The sequence below is a fragment of the Pongo pygmaeus genome, chromosome 15 (assembly GCF_028885625.2).
Source record: "Pongo pygmaeus isolate AG05252 chromosome 15, NHGRI_mPonPyg2-v2.0_pri, whole genome shotgun sequence".
NCBI lineage: Eukaryota > Metazoa > Chordata > Mammalia > Primates > Hominidae > Pongo > Pongo pygmaeus.
Window position 1 is genome coordinate 22,204,872 of NC_072388.2, and position 21,050 is coordinate 22,225,921.

General features: G+C 44.4%; 1 pseudogene; it reads left to right on the top strand.

The window, feature by feature from the left end:
* Positions 1-349: 349 nt before the first annotated feature.
* Positions 350-21,004, top strand: LOC129012837 (dehydrogenase/reductase SDR family member 4-like; annotated as a pseudogene).
* Positions 21,005-21,050: the final 46 nt, after the last annotated feature.

Genomic DNA, 21,050 nt, shown 5'->3' on the forward strand with positions numbered 1-21,050 from the left:
CCAACTCAAAACCCCCACTTCCCCAAGAAGAAAACGTGGGCAAGCAGATGCAGAAAGGCAGCAGCCAAAGTCTTCGGGTTCCTGCGGGGGCCAGGGGAGGGGCAAGCCCTACAGGCAACTTGAACGGAGAGTGCTTTGATCACCCGCCAGCCCAGGAAGGCAAGCCCCAGTCAGGTGGAAGGTAGCTGGCTGCGGGGCACGGCGACTGGCGGGCGGCAGGAGGCGCCAACCGCCACAGACGACTCCCAGCTGGCCGAGGGCGGGGAGGGGGCAGGCAGGGAAGCGGCCCGCCCTTCGTCCTGCCCCTTGCCCTACTCTCTGTCACCTCTGCTGGAAGGAGTGGAACCCATACTTGCTGGTCTGAGCCATGCACAAGGCGGGGCAGCTAGGCCTCTGTGCCCGGGCATGGAAGTTGGTGCGGATGGCCAGCTCCGGGATGACCCGCCGGGACCCACTCACAAGTAAGGTGGCCCTGGTAATGGCCTCTACGGACTGTTGAGTGTTGGTGCCGGAGTTTCTGAGGCCCTGGCTGCCTGGAAACAGGCACTGGTGTCTCGTCCTTTGCCTCCAGTGCCCCTGTCCTCAGACCTCACATACCGCCAAAGTCTGGCCATGGAAAAAAAGCCACGTGGTCCGCCTGAAGCCCCTCCGAATCCCCTGGCACTGGACCCTCCCTTGTCTGCCTTGGTGTCCCTGCTGCCTCTGGCACAACTGGGCCACCTCTGTGAAGCCCCATCGATCTAGTCCCCCCAGTGTTCTGGGCTGCCCCTGTCAACCAGCCCCACCTAGCGTGTGGGAAGACCAGGAACTAGAAATCCAAGGGAATCTGGATTTCAAAATTCTATCCCAAGGCCTCCAGCTTTTTGAAAATGTACCAGACATTCTATTTGGGCATTGGAAAATCTCCCGGAACCCCTCCCCCTTACCTAGATGGGACACCAGAGCCATGTGTCGAGATTTTTGTTTAGGTCGGTACATCTGGGCCTACCTTGGCCAGCCTGTTTCTCACCCACCACTCTTGTCTGTCCTGGTTCTCATTTCTACAGGACTTTGCTAGATGCCAGCTCTTCACAAGACTAAAATACAAATGTAGGTAAAATGCTAATGGCTGACAAGTGCAGAATGTGTAACTCTTCCTCCCAAGGCAATATTTACATTTTTGACCAGAGACCATCTTTTCACATGCACCCCAAAAAATAATTAAGGATAGAATTTTGAGAATGATGTAGACTAGTAAGAAAGAAACCTGGGGGCAGGGCTGTTCTGAGTGAGACCCTCAAATCACAGAAGTGGCTGCTGCTGCACACCCAGCTCATTTCTCACCTCTCAGTCTCAAGAGGGGATGAAGCCTGTCACCCATGGTGGGAACTGTAGAAAGTGGTGTCAGTTCTTGGGAACTGAGGCTGCAGTCCAAGATCATAATAAAAATAAGTAAAGGAATACCAAAAATGGCTGTGCCATTAGGCATGTTTTACACGTAGTAGAGACACATGGAAGTCATACAAAGAAAGAGCCAGAATTCAAACCCGGGCAGTCTAACTTCAGAGCCCATGCTGTCGATCTTTTCCCCTGCACAAACCTTGGCCATCTTTGTCTCTGCTCACAGGATCGGCTTCACCGTTGCCCGGCGTCTGGCCCAAGATGGGGCCCAAGTGGTTGTCAGCAGCCAGAAGCAGCAGAATGTGGACCAGGCAGTGGCCACGCTGCAGGGGGAGGGGCTGAGCGTGACGGGCACCGTGTGCCATGTGGGGAAGGTGAAGGACTGGGAGCGGCTGGTGGCCACAGTGAGCTGCAGGGAAATGGGTACAGAGCCAGGAGGTGGAAAAGGGAGCCAGCCTGAGCCTCCTCCCCTGCTTTCCTGGACAGCATTGGTGAGATCCAATGCAGTCCTGTTAACTAAAACATAACAGTGCGTTCTGCATACCCAACCAGCCCACCAGCACATTTTTACTGTGTGCCTTTCTATTATGTCCATATATTAAAGTTGGAGAATAATCCCATCCCAATCAGAGAATGTTAAAACATTCTAATGCTTCAATCCTGCATCATCCCTTGAGTACCCCAAAGAAACAGCTGGTACTGGTTCTCTAGTAATTTTCAATCTAACTGGACAGATGAGAAGGGTAAATACAATCACAAAATAGATGTTCCCACCCATGAGCTAATAAAGAATCCCCTATTCTTCAGCTTACAGAGTCAAGTCCCTGGGAACTTCAGGAAGCAGCCCACCATGTTTCAACCACTTACTATGTGCAATTTCCTGTGTTCAGAGCCTTACACAAGTTATCTCTAGACCTGACAACAACCCAAGCAAGGCAAGGACTATTCTCTCGGTCTGCAGACGCTGGCTCAGATAGCTGGAGCAACTGCCCAAGGTCCCACAGCCAGTAAGGAAAGACCCAGACCTCCCAAGCTCCCTTCCTTTATTGGCTGCCTATGGACTACTGGGTACTGGACTTTAGTCTCAAAGAAAGTATATAAGTCAGTGTCACAATTAGTAGTGGACACCAGCCTTCCAGCTGCAGAAGGAAATATGAACCATCCAGCAAAGCAAGCTCCTCTTCCCTTGAGGCTCAGGATACACACTTTATTTCCCAGAGTGGAAGGGAGAATCTACCCAAAAATGGAAAGTACAGGGTTGTGCTAACAGATTGGAAGGTTGGCAGAAATAATTTGCATAATCTTAGAAGAGGAGGATCTTAAGCAATAGTAGACAGTAGCATGGTAGACAGTATACGGTAATTCCATTTTTAAGGAACTGTCTGGCAAATGCTCAAATGTGCATTGGAAAGAGCCAAATGTGAGTCCTAGAAAGTCACCTTGCCTGGCCTAGGCTGGTGGACAGAGCCCAAGATTGGGGCCTTGATCCTGATGGTGGAAGGAGCTGTTTGGGAGTCTGGGTCAATTAGTGACTAACCATATCACATGTAAGTAGCAACGTAATGTGAAAATCCTGTTGGAAAAACATCCTGTGGCCCCCACCAGGTTCACTTAACATGGCCTACAGGCCTGGCCCAGAAGTGGTACTTGAGCTAAACCTTAAGGAATGGATGGCAATGGACAGATGGAACAGAGATGAGGTTCCAGATAACTCTGCAAAATGAGCAGACAGCCAAGGAGGAACTGAAGGAAAGAGAGGAGCACTGTCAGTCCACAGTGGAGAGCACAGGCTCAGGAGTACTGCTGGGAAAGGGGCTGCATTGGAAAGATAGAGGCCATGGGCCCCCATATCCTTTTTTTTTTTTTTTTTTGTGACGGAGTTTCACTCTTGTCGCTTAGGCTGGAGTGCAGTGGCACCATCTTGGCTCACTGCAACCTCCGCCTCCCAGGTTCGAGCAATTCTCCTGCCTCAGCCTCCTGAGGAGCTGGGATTACAGTTGCCCACCACCATGCCCAGTTAATTTTTGTATTTTTAGTAGAGACGGGGTTTCACCATGTTGGCCAGGCTGGTCTTGAACTCCTGATCTCAGGTGATCGACCCCCTCGGCCTCCCAAAGTGCTGGGATTATAAGCATGAGCCACCGTGCCAGCCATAGCTTCTTAAAAGGATATGTTAAGGACCTTAAAAGGATATGGCCTCTTAAAAGGGTATATTTACACATCCTTGTAGAAAATAAGAAGCCATGTGAGGTTCTGAGCAAGAGAAAGATGGTTATTAGGAAAGATAATGTGGCTCTGGTAGGAAGGATATACAGAGAAGACACTGAATCCAGGACATCAGTGAGGAAGCTGTTGCTGTCATCCAAGTTTAAAGCAGTGGTGGTGGGACTGGAATAGATGTGCCCAAGAGACATTTAGTGGAAATGAACCAAGATTTTCCAACCCCACGTCAAAAAGTGGGAAATACAGAGGTTAAAAATGACTCTCAGGTAGTTTGTATGACCATTGTCAAAGAAGAGAATGATAGAATACTTCTCAGCAATTTGAAATGTCTTCTGCCAGTTGCCACATGTTACCCTGCAATGAGAAAAGCCACGGCCCTGAGAATGGATACTACCCAGTGGCCTCCTCATCTGCACCACAAAGCTTCTCAGTGGTGTTGTAAGTGGAAACCAGAGTAGCTGCCTATCTGCTTGATTATATTTTTTCTTAAAAATGCATAACTATCAGAACACAGAGCAAACAGCTCCTAACTGCTTTAGTGTAGTGATCACACAATTTAGAGCAAGACTTAGAAGACATCTTTTTTTTTTCCCCCAGAGACAGGGCCTCACTCTGTTGCCCAGGCTGGAGTGCAGTGTCATGATCATAGCTCACTGTAACCTCCAACTCTTGAGCTCAAGCAATCCTCCCCCATCGGCCTCCCAAGTGGCTAAGACTATAGGCATGCACCACCACGCCAGTTCATTTTCTAAATTTGTTGTAGAGTTGGGGCTTTATTGCCCAGGCTGGTTTTGAACTCCTGGCCTCAAGCGGTCCTCCATACTGGCTGTACCAAAGTGCTAGGATTACAGGTGTGAGCCACCACACCCAGCCTCATTTATCTTTTATGGTTTGCTATCTCTGTTCAATCAAAACCCTGCCTCCTCCCATCTGACAGACCTGGAAGGAGAGGGGCATGGGGTATGCAGCAGTGTAGAAAATGTCTCCAGGTGATTCTGGAGCAATCCACTGTCTTCTCTTAGCCCAAACACACGTGCACTGAGCACAGTGCATGTCACTTATTAACTTATTCTGCACCTCCCTAGTAACAAGTCCACTGGTGAGACTTATACAGAGCCAAGGCAGGTGACTGGGCTTTATGCCAGGATACCAAAATTTAAAGGGTGCAAGAAAGTATTAATACTGGTTTTAAAAGAGTATATGACTGTAAATTTTGTTAGATTTACATGTTGACAGCCCAGGCATTTCTTCAACCATGTTGAAGGTTAGTACCTACTTAACAAGAATAATTAGTTAAAACGGGAAGCTAGCAGATGGTGTACATTGTTAGTAACACCCCTCTGTGTGCCAAATCTGAAGCACAAAGTTGACCGAGGGCCCATGTACTGCTACTTGCCCAAGGCATCAAAATTGCCAGTTCTGGGCAAACGCAAAGTCTGGTTTCAGGGTGGCTTTGTACTGAAAACCCTTGTTGGCAGATTCTGCTTGGCCATTCATTACTCTAGCACACGCCTCACTACCTACTTATAACTTATTAAGGAGTTGAGATGTTGCCTTTCTTCGCTTTCTCAGTTTAAATTTCACTTTCTCCCTTGAATCTTTCATGCCTCCAGGTCAAAAGAGAGAGACAGAGACAGGGAAAATGACATCATAACCAAATATGGAATTGCTTTAAATTCAGGCTGGCATCTTCTCCCATCATGGCTCTCCTGGGCAGCCAGTTTCCTAATGACCCCAACTCACTTTCAGAGGGCTCTTATGAATTAGCTCTGTGCTACAAAGTGGGAGACTGACCTCAGTTCTTCCACCACTAACTAGCTTTATGCCCTGAACAAATCACTTTCCCCAACACGGAATAAGCAGGCCTCCTGTTCTTAGCTAGCCCCAGTGTGTTACTACTGAACTATATGATCTTAGAAAATTCTCTGAAGCTGTTTCATCATCTCCACCTTAAGGACACTGGAATAGATGATCTCAAAGGCCCCTCCAGGGTAACTTTCTTCAGCTCTGTTTAAGCCAGTTTTTCCATTCAGGTAAGTGTGGACAGATTGACTTTGAGATAATGGTAACTAATTCAAGGAGAACTGGACAGTAAGCACTTGGAGAAATGTGGGTGGAACTCAGTGTGAAAGGAAGAGGAAGGGTCTGGAAATAGATTTTGGGGTGAGACTTGAAATCATGAGAATGAAGGAGCTCCCGAATGGGAAAATGTAAAGAAAAGAGCATAGAGTCAGAGACAACCTTAGAAGAATAGGAGGTGGGAAGAAAAGACTGCAAAAGAAATAAGGGCAACTTCCTGGTGGCTTGTGCCTGTAACACTTTGGGAGGCTGAGGCAGGCGGATAGCTTTAGCTCAGGAGTTCAGGACCAGCCTGGGCAACATGTGAAGACCCTGTCTCTACAAAAAGTACAAAAATTGCCCAGGTGTGATGGCACGCACCTGTATTCTCAGCTACTTGGGGGGCTGAGGCAGGAAGATGGCTTGAACCCAGTAGGTCAAGGCTGCAGTGAGCTGGGATCATGCCACTGAACTCCAGCCTGGGTGACAGAGCAAGACTCCATCTAAAAAAAGAAGGAAGTCAACCTTAAATGGTTAGCAGCAGATCTTAGGGTAGTTTTCAAAAAAAGATGTTTTAAGAAATAGAAGTTATTTTGACGATAGTTCCTAAGAAGGAAGGTTTTGTTGTTGTTGTTTTTGTTTTTAATATAGGGATAAGGTCTCTCTATGTTGCCCAGGCTTCTCTCAAACTCCTCAGCTCAAGTGGTCCTTCCACCGTGACCTCCCAAAGTGCCATGATTCCCGGCATAAGCCACCATGCCCCGCCCAGAAGGAAGTTTTTATCAACGTGGATAAATGCACCTCCCTGACTTACTACAGCCCTGATCCAGACCTTACCCCTCTCTCTAGGCTGTGAAACTTCATGGAGTTATCGATATCCTATCAATATCGATAACAAACTCCATCTGCTTTTAGAATGTGTTTATCAAGTGCAGTGTAAATGAGGACTTTTTGCCACATGCCACACACCTGGAGCACACCTGGTAAAGGGTGGGTGGGGGCAGCTTCCTCTGTCCCTGACCTTCTCATTAGTTTCTGCTGCTCCTACTTCTGTCTGCTTCCATCTGCACTTCACTATCCACCATCTGCTCCCCTCCCCAGCCTTATTCCCGGCATGCTCTTCTACCTGGTTGATTTCCAACAGAGACGTGGCAGCTAATATGCCAACAACTATGACACTTAAACTTACACACCCAACTGTCCCCCTTTCAGCTGCCAAAAAGGTATCATTTTTCATTAGCTGGGAAACATTAAAAGCTGCTAGTTAAGTAAAATACTAATTCCGGTGAAATAACCAGTTGCCACTTTATAACATACATCCTTTAAAAAAGTAAAAATAAAAACCTATATTATTTTCTCCTTAACTGCAATGTCAAGAAAATCTGAGATCCAGATGTCTATATTCAAGTGGTACAATATTGGGTTTTATGTGTCAGTATATAATTACATTATATTCGTAATATATTTCAGACACATTCTTTAATTACAAAGCTTTAATTAAAATATTTGTCTTTCGGGCTTGGGAAACGGTGCCCCAGGAGAGTATAGCCCGCACCTGGCTCAGAGGGTCCTACGCCCACAGAGTCTCGCTGATTGCTAGCACAGCAGTCTGAGATCAAACAGCAAGTCAGCAGCGAGGCTGGGGGAGGGGCGCCCGCCATTGCCCAGGCTCGCTTAGGTAAACAAAGCAGCCTGGAAGCTTGAACTGGGTGGAGCCCACCACAGCTCAAGGAGGCCTGCCTGCCTCTGTAGGCTCCACCTCTGGGGGCAGGGCACAGACAAACAAAAAGACAGCAGTAACCTCTGCAGACTTAAATGTCCCTGTCTGACAGCTGTGAGGAGAGCAGTGGTTCTCCCAGCACGCAGCTGGAGATCTGAGAACTGGCTGACTGCCTTCTCAAGTGGATCCCTGACCCCTGACCCCCGAGCAGCCTAACTGGGAGGCACCCCCCAGCAGGGGCAGACTGACACCTCACACGGCCGGCCAGGTACTCCAACAGACCTGCAGCTGAGGGTTCTGTCTGTTAGAAGGAAAACTGACAGAAAGGACATCCACACCAAAAACCCATCTGTACATCACCATCATCAAAGACCAAAAGTGGATAAAACCACAAAGATGGGGAAAAAACAGAGCAGAAAAACTGGAAACTCTAAAAACCAGAGTACCTCTCCTCCTCCAAAGGAACGCAGTTCCTCACCAGCAACGGAACAAAGCTGGACGGAGAATGACTTTGACGAGCTGAGAGAAGAAGGCTTCAGACGATCAAATTACTCTGAGCTACGGGAGGATATTCAAACCAAAGGCAAAGAAGTTGAAAACTTTGAAAAAAATTTAGAAGAATGTATAACTAGAATAACCAATACAGAGAAGTGCTTAAAGGAGCTGATGGAGCTGAAAACCAAGGCTCGAGAACTACGTGAAGAATGCAGAAGCCTCAGGAGCCGATGCGATCAAATGGAAGAAAGGGTATCAGCCCTGGAAGATGAAATGAATGAAATGAAGCGAGAAGGGAAGTTTAGAGAAAAAAGAATAAAAAGAAACGAGCAAAGCCTCCAAGAAATGTGGGACTATGTGAAAAGACCAAATCTACGTCTGATTGGTGTACCTGAAAGTGACGGGGAGAATGGAAACAAGTTGGAAAACACTCTGCAGGACATTATCCAGGAGAACTTCCCCAATCTAGCAAGGCAGGCCAACATTCAGATTCAGGAAATACAGAGAACGCCACAAAGATACTCCTCGAGAAGAGCAACTCCAAGACACATAATTGTCAGATTCACCAAAGTTGAAATGAAGGAAAAAATGTTAAGGGCGGCCAGAGAGAAAGGTCGGGTTACCATCAAAGGGAAGCCCATCAGACTAACAGCGGATCTCTCGGCAGAAACCCTACAAGCCAGAAGAGAGTGGGGGCCAATATTCAACATTCTTAAAGAAAAGAATTTTCAACCCAGAATTTCATATCCTGCCAAACTAAGCTTCATAAGTGAAGGAGAAATAAAATACTTTACAGACAAGCAAATGCTGAGAGATTTTGTCACCACCAGGCCTGCCCTAAAAGAGCTCCTGAAGGAAGCGCTAAACATGGAAAGGCACAACCGGTACCAGCCACTGCAAAATCATACCGAAATGTAAAGACCATCGAGACTAGGAAGAGACTGCATCAACTAACGAGCAAAATATCCAGCTAACATCATAATGACAGGATCAAATTCACACATAACAATATTAACTTTAAATGTAAATGGACTAAATGCTCCAATTAAAAGACACAGACTGGCAAATTGGATAAAGACTCAAGACCCATCAGTGTGCTGTATTCAGGAAACCCATCTCACGTGCAGAGACACACATAGGCTCAAAATAAAAGGATGGAGGAAGATCTACCAAGCAAATGGAAAACAAAAAAAGGCAGGGGTTGCAATCCTAGTCTCTGATAAAACAGACTTTAAACCAACAAAGATCAAAAGAGACAAAGAAGGCCATTACATAATGGTAAAGGGATTAATTCAACAAGAAGAGCTAACTATCCTAAATATATATGCACCCACTACAGGAGCACCCAGATTCATAAAGCAAGTCCTGAGTGACCTACAAAGAGACTTAGACTCCCACACATTAATAACGGGAGACTTTAACACCCCACTGTCAACATTAGACAGATCAACGAGACAGAAAGTCAACAAGGATACCCAGGAATTGAACTCAGCTCTGCACCAAGCGGACCTAATAGACATCTACAGAACTCTCCACCCCAAATCAACAGAATATACATTTTTTTCAGCACCACACCACACCTATTCCAAAATTGACCATATACTTGGAAGTAAAGCTCTCCTCAATAAATGTAAAAGAACAGAAATTATAACAAACTGTCTCTCAGATCACAGTGCAATCAAGCTAGAACTCAGGATTAAGAATCTCACTCAAAACCGCTCAACTACGTGGAAACTGAACAACCTGCTCCTGAATGACTACTGGGTACATAACGAAATGAAGGCAGAAATAAAGATGTTCTTTGAAACCAACGAGAACCAAGACACAACATACCAGAATCTCTGGGATGCATTCAAAGCAGTGTGTAGAGGGAAATTTATAGCACTAAATGCCCACAAGAGAAAGCAGGAAAGATCCAAAATTGACACCCTAACATCACAATTAAAAGAACTAGAAAAGCAAGAGCAAACACATTCAAAAGCTAGCAGAAGGCAAGAAATAACTAAAATCAGAGCAGAACTGAAGGAAATAGAGACACAAAAAACCCTTCAAAAAATAAATGAATCCAGGAGCTGGTTTTTTGAAAGGATCAACAAAATTGATAGACCGCTAGCAAGATTAATAAAGAAAAAAAGAGGGAAGAATCAAATAGATGCAATAAAAAATGATAAAGGGGATATCACCACCGATCCCACAGAAATACAAACTACCATCAGAGAATACTATAAACACCTCTATGCAAATAAACTAGAAAATCTAGAAGAAATGGATAAATTCCTCAACACATACACCCTCCCAAGACTAAACCAGGAAGAAGTTGAATCTCTGAACAGACCAATAACAGGAGCTGAAATTGTGGCAATAATCAATAGCTTACCAACCAAAAAAAGTCCAGGACCAGATGGGTTCACAGCCGAATTCTACCAGAGCTACAAGGAGGAGCTGGTACCATTCCTTCTGAAACTATTTCAATCAATAGAAAAAGAGGGAATCCTCCCTAACTCATTTTATGAGGCCAGCATCATCCTGATACCAAAGCCTGGCAGAGACACAACAAAAAAAGAGAATTTTAGACCAATATCCTTGATGAACATTGATGCAAAAATCCTCAATAAAATACTGGCAAACAGAATCCAGCAGCACATCAAAAAGCTTATCCACCATGATCAAGTGGGCTTCATCCCTGGGATGCAAGGCTGGTTCAATATACGCAAATCAATAAATGTAATCCAGCATATAAACAGAACCAAAGACAAAAACCACATGATTATCTCAATAGATGCAGAAAAGGCCTTTGACAAAATTCAACAACACTTCATGCTAAAAACTCTCAATAAATTAGGAATTGATGGGATGTATCTCAAAATAATAAGAGATATTTATGACAAACCCACAGCCAATATCATACTGAATGGGCAAAAACTGGAAGCATTCCCTTTGAAAACTGGCACAAGACAGGGATGCCCTCTCTCACCACTTCTATTCAACATAGTGTTGGAAGTTCTGGCCAGGGCAATTAGGCAGGAGAAGGAAATCAAGGGTATTCAATTAGGAAAAGAGGAAGTCAAATTGTCCCTGTTTGCAGATGACATGATAGTATATCTAGAAAACCCCATTGTCTCAGCCCAAAATCTCCTTAAGCTGATAAGCAACTTCAGCAAAGTCTCAGGATACAAAATCAATGTGCAAAAATCACAAGCATTCTTATACATCAATAACAGACAAACAGAGAGCCAAATCATGAGTGAGCTCCCATTCACAATTGCTTCAAAGAGAATAAAATACCTAGGAATCCAACTTACAAGGGATGTGAAAGACCTCTTCAAGGAGAACTACAAACCACTGCTCAAGGAAATAAAAGAGGATACAAACAAATGGAAGAACATTCCATGCTCATGGGTAGGAAGAATCAATATCATGAAAATGGCCATCCTTCCCAAGGTAATTTACAGATTCAATGCCATCCCCATCAAGCTACCAATGACTTTCTTCACAGAATTGGAAAAAACTACTTTAAAGTTCATATGGAACCAAAAAAGAGCCCGCATCGCCAAGTCAATCCTAAGCCAAAAGAACAAAGCTGGAGGCATCACACTACCTGACTTCAAACTATACTACAAGGCTACAGTAACCAAAACAGCATGGTACTGGTACCAAAACAGAGATATAGATCAATGGAACAGAACAGAGCCGTCAGAAATAATGCCACATATCTACAAGTATCTGATCTTTGACAAACCTGACAAAAACAAGAAATGGGGAAAAGATTCCCTATTTAATAAATGGTGCTGGGAAAACTGGCTAGCCATATGTAGAAAGCTGAAACTGGATCCCTTCCTTACACCTTATACAAAAATCAATTCAAGATGGATTAAAGACTTAAACGTTAGACCTAAAACCATAAAAACCCTAGAAGAAAACCTAGGCATTACCATTCAGGACATAGGCATGGGCAAGGACTTCATGTCTAAAACACCAAAAGCAATGGCAACAAAAGCCAAAATTGACAAATGGGATCTAATTAAACTCAAGAGCTTCTGCACAGCAAAGGAAACTACCATCAGAGTGAACAGGCAACCTACAAAATGGGAGAAAATTTTCGCAACATACTCATCTGACAAAGGGCTAATATCCAGAATCTACAATGAACTCCAACAAATTTACAAGAAAAAAACAAACAACCCCATCAAAAAGTGGGCGAAGGACATGAACAGACACTTCTCAAAAGAAGACATTTATGCAGCCAAAAAACACATGAAAAAATGCTCACCATCACTGGCCATCAGAGAAATGCAAAGCAAAACCACAATGAGATACCATCTCACACCAGTTAGAATGGCAATCATTAAAAAGTCAGGAAACAACAGGTGCTGGAGAGGATGTGGAGAAATAGGAACACTTTTACACTGTTGGTGGGACTGTAAACTAGTTCAACCCTTGTGGAAGTCAGTGTGGCGATTCCTCAGGGATCTAGAACTAGAAATTCCATTTGACCCAGCCATCCCATTACTGGGTATATACCCAAAGGACTATAAATCATGCTGCTATAAAGACACATGCACACGTATGTTTATTGCCGCATTATTCACAATAGCAAAGACTTGGAACCAACCCAAATGTCCAACAATGATAGACTGGATTAAGAAAATGTGGCACATATACACCATGGAATACTATGCAGCCATAAAAAATGATGAGTTCATGTCCTTTGTAGGGACATGGATGAAATTGGAAATCATCATTCTCAGTAAACTATCGCAAGAACAAAAAACCAAACACCGCATATTCTCACTCATAGGTGGGAATTGAACAATGAGAACACATGGACACAGGAAGGGGAACGTCACACTTCGGGGACTGTTGTGGGGTGGGGGCAGGGGGGAAGGATAGCATTGGGAGATATACCTAATGCTAGATGACGAGTTGGTGGGTGCAGCGCACCAGCATGGCACATGTATACATATGTAACTTACCTGCACATTGCGCACATGTACCATAAAACCTAAAGTATAATAATAATAATAATAATAATAATAATAAAAGAAAAAAAGAAAAAATAAAAAATAAAAAAATTAAAAAATAAAAAGGCTAAAAAAAAAATAAAATAAAATATTTGTCTTTGTTTACTAAGATTAATATTCCCATGATTTGGAAATGCTAATTTTTTATGATCTCCCATGGTTTTGCTGTTTACTCTGATGTTGTGTTAGTCTGTTTTGCATTGCTATAAAGGAATACCTGAGCTGGGCAATTTATAAAGAAAAGAGTGTTGTGGCCAGGTGCGGTGGCTAATGCCTGTAATCCCAACACTTTGGGAGGCCGAGGCGGGCAGATCACGAGGTCAGGAGATCGAGACCATCCTGGCTAACGTGATGAAAGCCTGTCTCTACTAAAAGTACAAAAAATTAGCCGGGTGTAGTGGCGGGCACCTGTAGTCCCAGCTACTTGCAAGGCTGAGGCAGGAGAATGGTGTGAACCTGGGAAGCGGAGCTTGCAGTGAGCCGAGATTGCGCCACTGTACTCCAGCCTGGGCGACAGAGTGAGACTCCGTCTCAAAAAAAAAAAAAAAGAAAAGAAAAGAGTGTTGTTTTGGTTTACACTTCTGCAGACTGTAGAAGAAGCATGGTGCCAGTATCTGCTTCTGATGAGGCCTCAGGAAGCTTACAATCATAGCAGAAGGCAAAAGGGAGCAGGCGTGTTACATGGCAAGAGAGGAAGTAAGAGAGATACCAGGCTTTTAAACAACTAGCTCTGGCATAAACTAACAGAGTGAGAACTCACTCATTGCCACTGGGAGGGCACCAAGCCATTCACAAGGGATCCACTCCCATGACCCAAACACCTCACACCAGGTTCCCCCTTGAACACTGGTGATCACATTTCAAAATGGGACTTAGAGGAGACAAACATACCAACTATATCAGTTGTCATCAAACATTTCTCAACACTAAAGTATCAGGATGTGAAAATACTATGATTTATTTACCAGTGTTTCATACACATGAAGACCAAAGTGCCAGAATGTTCTTCAGTGAGCTAGTTTTTTATTCTGTTAAGCTTTGTCCCTCTTTTTTTTTTTTTTCTTCGCTGTGTCATCGAGGCTGGAGTGCAGTGCTGTGATCTAGCTCACTGCAACCCCTGCCTCCCAGGTTCAAGCCATTCTTGTGCCTCAGCCTGCCAAGTACCTGGGACTACAGGCATGTGCCACCATGCCCGGCTAATTTTTGGTATTTTTAGTAGAGACAGGGTTTCACTGTGTTGCCCAGGCTGGTCTCAAATTCCTGGCCTCAACTGATCCACCCACCTCGGCCTCCCAAAGTATTGGGATTACAGGCATGAGCCACTGCACCCAGACAGATGCTAATAGTCTTTACAATGGAGGAACATCTTTCATGAACAGTCTGAATAGAGACCCTATGAAAGTCAGTTTTAAACTAAGTACAGGCACACCTCGGAGATATTGTGAGTCTGGTTCCAGGCCACCGCACAATAAAGTGAATATTATAATGAAGTGAGTCACATGAATTTTTTGGTTTCCCAGTGCATATAAAAGTTATGTTTACACTATAATAGTCATCTAATGGTCGTCTATTAAATGAGCAATAGCATTATGTCTTTAAAAATATATACATATCTAAATTTTAAAATACTTTATTGCTAAAAAGTGCTAACAATGATCTGAGCCTTTGGAAGTTGTAATCTTTTTGCTGGTGGAGGGTCTTTTTTTTTTTTTTTTTTGAGATGGAGTCTCACGGTGTAGCCCAGGCTGGAGTGCAATGGCACCATCTCAGCTCACTGCACCCTCCGCCTCCCAGGTTCAAGCGATTCTCCTGCCTCAGCCTCCTGAGTAGCTGGGACTACAGGCGCATGCCACCACGCCCGGCTAATTTTTTGTATTTTTAGTAGAGATGGGGTTTCACCGTGTTAGCCAGGATGGTCTCGATCTCCTGACCTCGTGATTCACCCGCCTCGGTTTCCCAAAGTGCTAGGATTACAGGCGTGAGCCACCACACCCGGCCCTACAGGGTCTTGCCTCAACATTGATGGTGGCTGACTTGGGGTGGTGTTGCTGAAGGCTGGGGTGGCTGTGGCAATTTCTTCAAATAAGACAGCAGTGAAGTTTGCCACATCAGTTGACTCTTCCTTTCACAAAAGATTTCTCTGTAGCATGCAATGCTGTTTGATAGCATTTATCCACAGTAGAACTTCTTTCAAAATTGGAGTCAATCCTATCAAACTCTGCCACTGCTTAATCAACTAAGTATATATAATATTCTAAATCCCGTGTTGTGATTTCAACAATGTTTGTGCCATCTTCACCAGAAATAGATTCCATCCCAAGAAACCACTTTCTTTGCTTATCCATAAGAAACAACTCCTCAGCCGTTTACATTTTGTCATGAGATTGCAGCAATTCAGTCCCATCTTCCAGCTCTACTTCTAGTTCTCTTGCTATTTCCACCACATCTGCAGTTCCTTCCTCTGATGCAGTCTTGAACCCCTCCACGTCATCCATGAGGGTTGGAATCAACTTCTTCCAGACTCCTGTTAATGTAGATATTTTGACCTCCTCCCATGAATCACAAATATTCTTAATGGCATCTAGAATGGTGGATCCTTTTCAGGAGGTTTTCAGTTGACTTTGCCGAGATAAATCAGATGAATCACTATCTATGGCAGCTACAGCCTTACAAAATGTATTTCTTAAATAACAAGTCTTGCAAGTCAGAATTACCCCCTGATCCATAGGCTGCAGAATGGATGTTGTGTTAGCAGGCATGAAAACAACATTAATCTCCTTGTACATCTCCATCAGAGCTTTTGAGTGACCAGGTGCATTGTCAATGAGCAGTAACAGTTTGAAAGGAATCTTTTTCTGAGCAGTAGCTATCAACGGTGAGCTGAAAATATTCAGTTAACCATGCTATAAACAGATGTGCTGTTATTCAGGCTTTGTTGTTCCATTTATAGAGCGCAGGCAGAGTAGATTTGGCATAAATCTTGAGAGCCCTAGAGTTTTCAGAATGAAAATGAGCATTGGCTTCAACTTAAAGTCACTGGCTGCATTAGCCCCTAACAAGAGAATAAGCCTGTCCTTTGAAGTTTTGAAAGCCATATTAACAATAAAGCTGTTTTGCTTTCTTATCATTTATGTGTTCACAGAAGTAGCACTTTTAATCTCCTTCAGAAATTTTTCCTTTGCACTCACGATTGGCTACTGGTGCACACGGCCTAGCTTTCAGCCTGCCTCAGCTTTCAATATGCCTTCCTCACTAAGCTCAATTATTTCCAGCTTTTGATTTAAAGTGTAAGATGTGTGACTCTTCCTTTCACTTGAACACCTAGAGGCCATTGTGGGGTTATTAATTGGTCTAATTTCAATATAAATGTGTCTCAGGGAATATGGAGGTCCACAGAGAGGGAGAGAGATGGGAGAAGGGCGGAGCAGTCAGAACACACACAACATTTATTGATTAAGTTCACCTTCTTTTCTGGGTGTGGTTTGTGGTACCCCAAAACAATTATAATAAAAACACGAAAGATCACAGATCACTGTAACAGATATAATAATAATGGAAAAGTCTGAAATATTCCAAGAATAACCAAAATGTGACCCAGAGACAAACTGAGCACATGCCATTGGAAAAATGGCTCCAATTAGCACAGGGTTGCCATGAACCTTCAATTTGTAAAAGATGCAATATCTGCAAAGAGTAATAAAATAAAGTGTGCCTGTAACTTTTCTTTTAGTTTATATATTATTTTAAATATCACAGTACATCAAATCCAAACATAATGGCTGATCCTTGATTGAACTCTGGACTTTAAAAAAAAAAAAAAACACATTTCGGGGACAATTGAGGCCAAAATATTAGATAAAATTATCATCAATGTCAAACTTCTTGGGTGTGAAAATGGATTATGGTTGTGTAAAGGAACATCCTTACTCTTTGGGAATGTATGCTAAGTATTTAGGGACAGCGCATTCTAATATCTGCAACTAAGTTTATTTATTTTATTTTTTATTTATTTTTTGAAATGGAGTCTCGCTTTCTTGCCCAGGCTGGAGTGCAGTGTTGCGAACTTGGCTCACTGCAACCTCCACCTCCCGGGTTCAAGCTATTCTCCTGTCCCATCCTCCTGAGTAGCTGGGATTACAGAAACATGCCACCAGGTCTGGCTAATTTTTGTATTTTTAGTAGAGAAAAATTGGTGAATCTAAGTGAAGGATCTCTAGATTCTCATTGTACTTCTATTTCCAATATTTCTGTAAGATTGAAATATTTTAATATACGCAGTTGTCTAGAACAATGTAAACAGGGGTCATACATTTGTTTTAGATTATGGATGTGGGGATTCTGATTGTAGCCTGTCCCCCGGCTTCCCCAGAAGGTGACTCCTCATGCTCCCACTTTCTAATCATGTCTAGCCAGACAGTCCATCCTAGAGGGCCAAGAGCATCTCACTCCCTAAGCGTAGAAGCCATAGAAGTGCTAGAACAACCCCACGTATCCAAGGTCAGGCCACATTTTCCCTGAGAAGCATGGCCCACTCTAGGGCAGGTCCAGGAGGCTGACAATTCAAGGCTCTACCTACTTTGAAGAAACAGAGAAAACACAGCTCGAATCCAAAGAAGCCCTGAGGATTTAGTCCCCTTCTGGGCCAAATCATACTTGGATGGTTATGAAACAAGATGAACCAGGCTCCATTTTTGCTCACCTGAACCTAATGTATCATTATCTAGCTGAGCAGCTGGTGAGAACTACTTCTCCCTGAATCTCAGTTGCTTCATGTGTAAGATGCAGGTATATCATCCTAAGATCTTTGTCAGCTCTGACAAACATCCTAGGAACCCACTCTAACTCCTCATTGCCATGCCTCCTCCAGTGCTCTTCACTCATGCTGTTTCCCCTTCTTCTCTTGGCTTCAGACTCTGGACATTAATGTGAAGGCCCCAGCCCTGATGACAAAGGCAGTGGTGCCAGAAATGGAGAAACGAGGGTACAGAGAGTGAGAGAGAGCCTGGGTGAGATGGGACCCCACACGGGCTGAGGGCAGTGGTCCACACTGGGAAGACGGTCAGCTCTCTTCTTTTTCCAGGAGTGGTTCAGTGAGGTTCCTGGCCTCTGTAGCAGCCTTCAGGCCACTTCCTGTAAGAACCTTTTTGTCTACCCCTTCCATCCCATCCTCCACTCCACATCTTTTCACCCCTCCTGTTACATAACCCAAGGAAGTTTGTGTCCCCTTTTAGAATCACACCACCAAGTCCCTGCCCACAAAATAGTTGCCTTGCCTCCACAAACCATAACCTAGGGGAGGTTTAGCCACAAGACAGTTTCCTAACTGTGCCCCTCCCTTACAAGAGATCCCTATTGAGCACTGCCCTCTATGTCTAGTTATTAGAACCAAGAATGACCTGGAAACTATGAGTCTAACACATTCTCTTCTTTCTCCAGGGCTTCAGTCCTTACAATGTCAGTAAAACAGCCTTGCTGGGCCTCACCAAGACCCTGGCCATAGAGCTGGCTCCAAGGAACGTTCGGTTGAACTGCCTAGCACCTGGACTTATCAAGACTAGCTTCAGCAGGATGGTGAGGAAGGGGAGCTTTGAAAGGCATCCATCTTCTTGGACAAGGAAGACCCGTACCTGAGTCCTGAGCTCTCAGCAACTCCATTCTCCTTCCCTGGTCTTTCCCATACTCCCTCTCTGTACCAGCTGCCCTATCCAAGCCACACTCCTATCACACCTTTCCTGAGGTGCAGAGTGGAGACTGAGGTATTCACACTCTACCCACAGTGTTTCCTCTCTCTTTACATGGATGAGAATTGGAGAGACACAGCAAAATGCATCACTAGAATCTGAAACAAATGAAACAGATGAGGGCAGTGGGGAGAGCTGGGAGCTAGAAAAAAATAGGAAGTGAAAGAGGGAAGTCTCTCCATCCTTCCTGTCAGTTGCCATGAGGATGGGCAATTTCTTCCCTTTCTGTTCCTCACTTTCCTCTTCTTAAACATAAAGAGATTTCCCTTCTTCCTGCAGCTCTGGATGGACAAGGAAAAAGAGGAAAGCATGAAAGAAACCCTGCGGATAAGAAGGTAAACTGTCATGCAGGCAAAGGCACTAAGAGACATGAAGATGGGAAGCTCTGGTCCCTAGCAGCCCACAGCCTGCTGTCTCAGTCCCACAGATAACACAGGCAGGCTCTCCTCTGCCTCACAGACCACAAATTCATAAACACTATCACTACAGTGGCCTGAGCAAGAAGTCAGCTTCGCTCTCAAAAGGTAAACACAGAGACCTCGGGGTTTCAGCAGTGCAGAGCTCCGGGAGAAGCCCTGAGTCCTCTCTCCACCTGGGGGATTGCCTCCACCTCTGAGCATCCATGGAGACCAGGGACCAAAACCAAAACCATGCTTTTTTAGTTCCCTTGAATAATGACACGTTTACAAAACTCAGGTTGATGATCTACAATCCAAATGAAAGGAATGAAGAGCTTTACTAAGCCCCAAACTCCCCTTGCCTAAGGAGTTACTTTCTTCCCCAGTGAGCTGGGTGAACTGTTCAAGCACCTTTGTCGGGCTCCCTTTCCTCTAAGTTCCCTGCCTCTCTCTACCTTCTGGCTTCTGGGCACTATCCAGTTTCTCCATCTTGTCCCTCAAGGACAAATGCCAGCAATGCCTAACTCTGTACTGGTCCAGACATCCCAAATCTTCCCAAAGCCATTCTGATGTCAGGCATGAGCTACAGGCCTAGTTCATAACTCATTAATAAGTCAGGGGATTGTCAACCTAGAGCGCCAACGAATGATCTAGCCCACGTAGCTCAATACTGGATGCACATTAGAATCACCTGGGGAGCTTTTTAAACTGCAGATGATCAGGCCCCACCCACTCCCAAAGATTCTTTTTTAATTGGTCCAAGGTAGGACTTGACCATCTAGGGTTTTGTTTTTCTTTGTCTTTTCTTTTCTTTTTTTGTTTAAGCCTCTCAAATGATTGCAAGGTACAGCTAGAATGGAGAAGCATTAATTCAGCCCTTCTAGGTTTGAGTTACTCACTCTGCCCACCTCTACAGCATTCTATGGCAGGCAGATTAAAGTGTCTCCTAACTATGCAGTCACTGATAAAATAAGAATTAGCACATTCTCACCAAATGAACCTGACTTTAAGGCACAAGTATAGATTCCTGAAAAAGTTGTCTCTAAGTTGAACCTGTACAAATGGAATCATTTTAAACACACCATTTACTGTCACACAGACTCCCTGATACTTCAGTGTGTGCACATGTGAAACCATTTTTTTGAAGTATGAAATAATTGCTTACTATTTTATCTGTATAACTTTGGACTTTGGTGTCCTGAGCTCTCTAAAAAACAGTGTGTTTCTATAGTATTTGAATATTATGGGTAATGGTTTTTGCAGAGTACAGTATGCTTATACTAAATTATAACAGCATATCCTCATGGTAACCCTATTTGATAGGCAGAAAGTTTGTCCTGAAAAGTCATTTGATAATTCTTGATTAAGCAAATTTCATTCCCTGTGTCCCAGGTGAGGGAGGCAGACCTGTTTGATTTTTACTCCCTTCCTTGCTTCCCCTATTCCCCAGGTTAGGCGAGCCAGAGGATTGTGCTGGCATCGTGTCTTTCCTGTGCTCTGAAGATGCCAGCTACATCACTGAGGAAACAGTGGTGGTGGGTGGAGGAACCCCGTCCCGCCTCTAAGGACCTGGAGACAGACCACAGGCCAGAGTTGGGCTCTAGCTCCTGGTGCTGTTCCTGCATTCATCCACTGGCCTTTCCCACCTCTGCTCACCTTACTGTTCACCTCATAAAATCAATTCTGCCCTGTGAGAAGATCCAGCCTTCCCTGCCGTCAAGGTGGCGTCTTACTCAGGATTCCTGCTGTTGTTGTGGCCTTGGGTAAAGGCCTCCCCTGAGAACACAGGACAGGCCTGCTGACAAGGCTGTCTACCTTGGCAAAGACTAACAGATATTTTTTGCCCGGGCCACTGGGGAATTTGAGGGGAGATGTGAGAGAAGGAAGCTGGAGTGGAAGGAGCAGAGTTGCAAATTAACAACTTGCAAATGAGGTGCAAATAAAATGCAGATGATTGCGCGGCTTTGAATCGAATCAACGGGTTCATTTCTCAGTGTGGGGTACTTAGCTGAGC